Source organism: Oreochromis niloticus, linkage group LG5 (assembly GCF_001858045.2).
Source record: "Oreochromis niloticus isolate F11D_XX linkage group LG5, O_niloticus_UMD_NMBU, whole genome shotgun sequence".
Classification (NCBI taxonomy): Eukaryota; Metazoa; Chordata; class Actinopteri; order Cichliformes; family Cichlidae; genus Oreochromis; species Oreochromis niloticus.
The window spans coordinates 1,984,803-1,990,736 of NC_031970.2; the positions used below are offsets into that span (position 1 = coordinate 1,984,803).

General features: G+C 45.1%; 1 long non-coding RNA gene across 1 annotated transcript; it reads right to left on the reverse strand.

Moving 5' to 3' along the window:
• Nucleotides 1–3,387: 3,387 nt before the first annotated feature.
• On the reverse strand, nt 3,388–5,083 carry LOC112846960 (uncharacterized). Its single transcript, XR_003220192.1, has 3 exons — nt 5,036–5,083; nt 4,761–4,868; nt 3,388–4,659 (listed from the first exon to the last, which is right to left on the reverse strand). It is a non-coding gene; the product is annotated as an uncharacterized LOC112846960 (long non-coding RNA).
• Between the last annotated feature and the right edge of the window lie 851 nt (nt 5,084–5,934).

The following is a 5,934-nucleotide window of genomic DNA, read 5'->3' on the forward strand; positions in this document are numbered from 1 at the left end:
GTGTGTGTGTGTGTGTGTGTGTGTGTGTGTGTGTGTGAGAGAGAGAGAGAGATAATAAGACAGACAGACTGACCTAAGGCATAAACAACATAACTGCACAATGAGTGTCTTTAAATGTGTGATTATGAGAAAAGGGCATATCGCAGCCCGTGATTGAACAGTTAATAAGTTTGGTAAACACACTCCTGTATTATGCAGGAAGCCACACACACACACACACACACACACACACACACACACACACACACACACACACACACACACACACACACACACGCTGTTCTGATGCGCAGTAAGGGGCGGAGCTACCTGGCAAACAGCGGGGTAGCCCGGCCCCTAAACCAGCCCCTGCTCTCTGTTCCGTTCAGAGACGTGGAAACAGAGACTGAGAAAAAGAGTTCAGTGACCTCTGAGATCAGCTGAGCAGGACACTTATTTCCTCAGACTTTTATACAAACATGACCGACATCACGTTCGAGGTCATCCTCTTCTGCTCTGGACCATTTTCAGCAGTTTTTACTTCTTTCAGTGGAAGAAACGAAGTCCGCTCGCGAATGGAAAGAAGATTGAGTTGGTGTGACCAAAAAACCGCAGTGAGGCTCACAGTGAATACTGCTCCTGCTTTCACAGAAAACACAGTGTGAACCGTGAACATGACCAAAACGAGGAGCCATCTGGGTACACCTGAGAAGGATTTGCCTTTTACGGGTCTGCTCCTCTTACGCAGTCACCCCCAGGTGGTCACTGGAAAGAATCCAGAGACTTTTCAGTCAGCCAGGTATGCAGGTTGCTGATGACGTAAACCTAATGAAAGCAAGTCTGTAGCATCAAAGAGCTCTTCAACGTCTGTCCTACAGCAAAGCCAGCTAACAGACCTTTAACTGCCTTCACCCACAGAGAAAACTCCTCTACACATGCACACTCAAACTGATCTTCACTAATTCCTCAAGTTTCAGTTCATAATTAATAGCTGGGAGTTGAAGCTTCACACAGACACTCCGTGTGCGCAGTATCACACCCTGTACGTAACGTCTTTCTCCTCCCGGTGTGTTTGATTTTTCCAGGACTTTCCCAGCTTTTCCCTCCATCTCTGTAATCCATCTCTTCTGCAGCAGCACGGATCAGATATTTATTATCTGTGGGCTCAAAAGAATCTGCCTACAAGGTCTGACAAAGAGAGGAGGGAGGGTGGGACGGAGGTCGGGGAGGGGGGCAAATTAGATTTTGGCAGGTATTATCCATTTCCGAGACATATGAATGTCCAAGGACATCGCTTCCAGGGTAAACAATGGCACGCGAGGAGGCTGGATAAATAAAAACAGCAGCAGATAAACTGCGGTGATGATTGTGGACTCGGTGAGGAATGAGCTCTGATATGGAGCCAGTGGCTGAGGGTGGGGAGGGGGTGTCGAGCTGTTGGTTTTGTTAATGATGGAGGTTCATTAGGAGGAGTTCTGGTCGTTAGTTTGGGGATAGTTTTTCTTTGCAGTGTTGTGTATTAACCTTCAAGTTGTACCGACTTTGGCCTTATTTGCAGCCGCTGTCTGTCTAAGAGTAATTACTGCAAAACTTTTGGAAATGTTTTGGTCGAGTATGTGAGACAGCAAGCAGCACAAACAAGCCCCGAGCTCAGCGTTCGAGGTAATAGAGAAACGAGCTGATGCAGAGCACAGCAGAGGTCCAATCTGCAGAACAACCTGGAGAGAAATGTCCCAATATGACCGTCGATGCCCTCAGAATAAACACACTAATCACCAGTGTTGGGAAGGTTACTTTTAAAATGTATTCCACTACAGAATACTGAATACATGCCCCAAAATGTATTCTGTAACGTATTCCGTTACGTTACTCAATGAGAGTAACGTATTCTGAATACTTTGGAATACTTAATATATTATCATGCTGTTTACAACTACGTGAATGTACTATTGCTGTGATTTATTACTGTTACTGAAGGTCCGCGGCTCCGAACCGTAGTAAAGGGACCTCTGGCTAACACGGTGGGTTCCGTGTCGGGCTGGTAGCTGAAAACTAGCTTTACTTTGTTGTCTGGGTCAACTTTGCTTGCGGGAGACAGAGAGAGGCGTTGAAAGGCTGCTCCAACGGAACTTATTTTTTCCGGAGGAAAACACGAACACAGTGTACAGTTGAGTCTTAATAGCTTACTTACAGCTGGGCTCGTCAGGCACTCTTCTTGGCTGCAGTGGTTATTATTATATTTACATGCTTCCAGCTCCCGTTTTTGCTCCGTGACAGCTCGGACTTTTCCTTTCTCTCCCTCCCTCGCTCACAGACACATAACGTGTATGGTAGTCCATTCTCCCTGCAGCACGGACTACACTGCCCATCAGGCTACATGCTTTAGAGCTATGCCTGTAGCATTCTCCCTTTTAGCTTAGCACAACAACAACAACAAAAAGGCGCTCTCTCACCCAGGAAACACGCAGAGAGAGAGAGAGCGCTTCACCCTGTAACCATGGCAACCGTAACGCTGCCGCCTGGAACAACAGAACGTAGCTGTCAAACAAACCCAAATAATCGTGACCCGCGACAATATGAAACAGGGAAGTACCGCCGTGTATTCCATTTATTTCACCAAAGTAACTGTATTCTGAATACCACCTTTTTAAACGGTAACTGTAACGGAATACAGTTACTCATATTTTGTATTCTGAATACGTAACGGCGGTACATGTATTCCGTTACTCCCCAACACTGCTAATCACACAACGAGAGGTCAGCATCTGTGTCTGTGGTTAACTTTCACATTTGATGTGTTTTGTAGTTAACTCAGATCTGCCTGAAGTGACTGAGAGCACAAAGACACAGGATAATGCTTTGTTCAGTTCTGTGAGTGATGATATTAAAGCTTCTATGACTTTAGAAGAGAGAGGAGGAAAAGCTTATTTAAACACGGCTGACAAAGAAGAAGCTTTTTTTGATGCAGACACATTTTTATTTTGGCAAACCTTTTAAATGAAAAATGAGTCACCAAGATGCAAATGGTATAAAAAACACTCATGCAAACGAGACAGAAACAATGATGGTGACAGACAGCTGACGAGACGGAGAGGAAGACGAGCAAGGGCGAAGACGAAGGAGTGAAGGCCACCGAACTGCCAGCTGGACCTCTGCAGACCCCACACCCCACAGACTCCCACTGTCAGGCTACCATCACTCATTTCCTGCTCACTCACCACAGCCTGCTCATGAAGACAGACGGAGACTTTCAGATTTCCACCAACAGGATGATAAAGCCTGAAGCTGAAGCCATTGTTGCCACGGTAATAATAATGGTAATTCATGAGAGGCACCAACACTTGTAGACCTTTATCCATGTTTTATATTCAAAGGGAAACCTGTATTCCTTCCACTGGCCAGCAGGGGGCGACTCCTCTGACTGTAAAACTTAGTCTGATTTTACAGAGAACTTCTGCTCAGCTGATCTGAGCTCAGTGAACTCAGGCGCTGCTTTCAGGTCAGATTAAAGAAAACATTTTGGGAATTTTGGTCCCGTCAGTCAGAAAGACCGAGAGGGTAGGTAAAGGTGGGACCTTGTTAATGACAAGTCTCCATCACATGCCCGAGCACTGCCCCTTACTTTACATTTACTTTACCTCACGCCATACATCCTGTTTTAGAACATCATTAAGCTCCACTAAGCTCCAGTCATGAAAGCCTTTACATGAAGCAGCGTTCCCCAGAAGGAGACCCGAGAGAAGAGTACCAGTTTACTCTCCCATCTCCAACGAGCCTTCAGACCTCTGAAAGGGAGTACAAATTCTGAAAACGGTCACAGTGCAGCTGTTGGAGCCTTCAGATCCAGATTTAAAGCTCAAGACTTTCTTGAGAGAAAATGGCTTCAACCTCGAGCTGCTTCAGACGTACTGACTTCAACCTTACTTATGATAACTTTACATTTATGTGGAGTCCCAACATGTAACAGCAAGAACACTCTCATTTTCTAACATGAGTCAGTTCAGTGCACATTCAGGATAGCAGAGACGGAGTGCAGATCTCTGGACGTCTCAGGGACGCCTGTTTAAAACGTCTCAACATTAACCTTCAGCACGAGTCTGAGCTGAGCCTGTAATCCATCCTCAGCCCTAAACTGTGACATCTTTACTGGTGAGCAGCCTCCGCCGTGATGTTTATGAACTGTATATGCCGCCGTAAAATCCTACAGGCTTTGATGAAGTGCTGATGTTCACTTTCAGACTCTTTCACTGAGCTAATAAACAAGCAGCTCGAATTATTTTAGTCTTGATATTAAAGTTATACTGTGTGGAGATGCTGGGGACAAATGTACAAATATGCACAGACTGATAAAGAGACACTGAGCCTGGAGTCATGAATCAGAGTAAAGCTTAGATCATCTCGTGAGTTATTACAATTCACTTTTATTGATTTTTTTCACATCATGAACTCTAACCCCAACATTTCAGACAAAATAAAAGATGAAAATCTTCACTTGTAGTGTGTGATGATGAAATGATGAGAACACAAAATGTATAGATATTTATGGCCAATAAAAGCATGTCTTATTTTCTGGGCTTGATATGTTGGCAGTTATTCCTGCAGGGGGGCAGATCCCGGGGATCCATAATTCATGCTAGAAGACTTGGACATTTTTCCACTTGTGTCAGTTTATTGTGATGCCTGATGATAAAAATGTAACGATTGGAAACACCGAATTCTATTTATCTTAATAAACTCACAGATGTTCTTAAACCTCCAACCTAACGAAAGAAAATACCCACCAGCAACCAAAGTTCTTCCAGCTCTTCAGGTTTTGGTCTCTGGTCTTTCCAACATACTGTGGCTTCTGTGCAGGAATCTCACAGCCTACGCGGTGGCAGCCAAACAAACTGTGAAATAGTAAACATTACATAAAGGGGTAGAACTTCAGCACCATGGACAGCGCTGTTTTGAGTGGGGAACTTACACAAATTCAGCTGTGTGCACTTTGATAACGCACACACACACACACACACACACACACACACACACACACACACACACAGAGCTGAGGTACCTGATGCGTTTACAGCTGACGGAGTGTGGCGGTGGAGTGGAGGCGAGGTCGAGTGTCTGGCTTTCAGAGGACTGCCGGAGGTGGAGAAAGCGAGAAACTCTACTTTACTCAAACATCTACATTCATTTGTATCCCATCAATGTCTTTTTCAATAGTCATTAGCAGCAATGACACGAGGTAAAGGGGAGAGAGGTCAGAGGTCAATGTCTGAGAGGAGAGGGAGAGAGAGAGAGTTGCTAATACAAGCTGCAGCCGGTGGGAAGTGAATGTGTAACAAAACTAGTGGACTAACAAAGCGAAACAATAAACACCAGCACTAAGCATTCAGCCTGAGCTTCATCATCTGTTCATAAACACCATCAGAAGCACTTCGGTGTTCATAGAAAACAAACAAATTCAGATGTGAAAAGTCGACGAATCACTGATTTAGGTGGGGAACATTCTTCAGCACGATTTATGTACAGATCTGTGCATTCACCCCGTTTGTGAATGAGGCCCAGTGTAAAGGATCAAGCTGCTGCGATGGTCCAGTCAGAGTCCAGATCTCCACCTGACTGCAAACGCTGTGGTGGGACCTTCAGAGAGCTGTGCATGAATGGATGCTGCAAACCTCGATGAGCTGAAGCAACGCCGTGAAGATGAGTGGGCCAAAACTCCTCTGCAGTGACGACAGAGGCTGATGAAGAAAACTAACAGCCTGGATGTGCCCACAGTGACTTCACCTTTGCTGTTTTAAACCAGGTGAGACAAGCATGGACCACATTTAGCAATTTGTGTTTTACAAGGCAGACCTCAATTATCTCAGGCTTTATTTTCCATCTCTGACAGGACCTTCATTTCCAAAACAAACTCCTCAGGCAGGGTTTACTTAGCTCAGAAGAGTCGCCCCCTGCTGGACA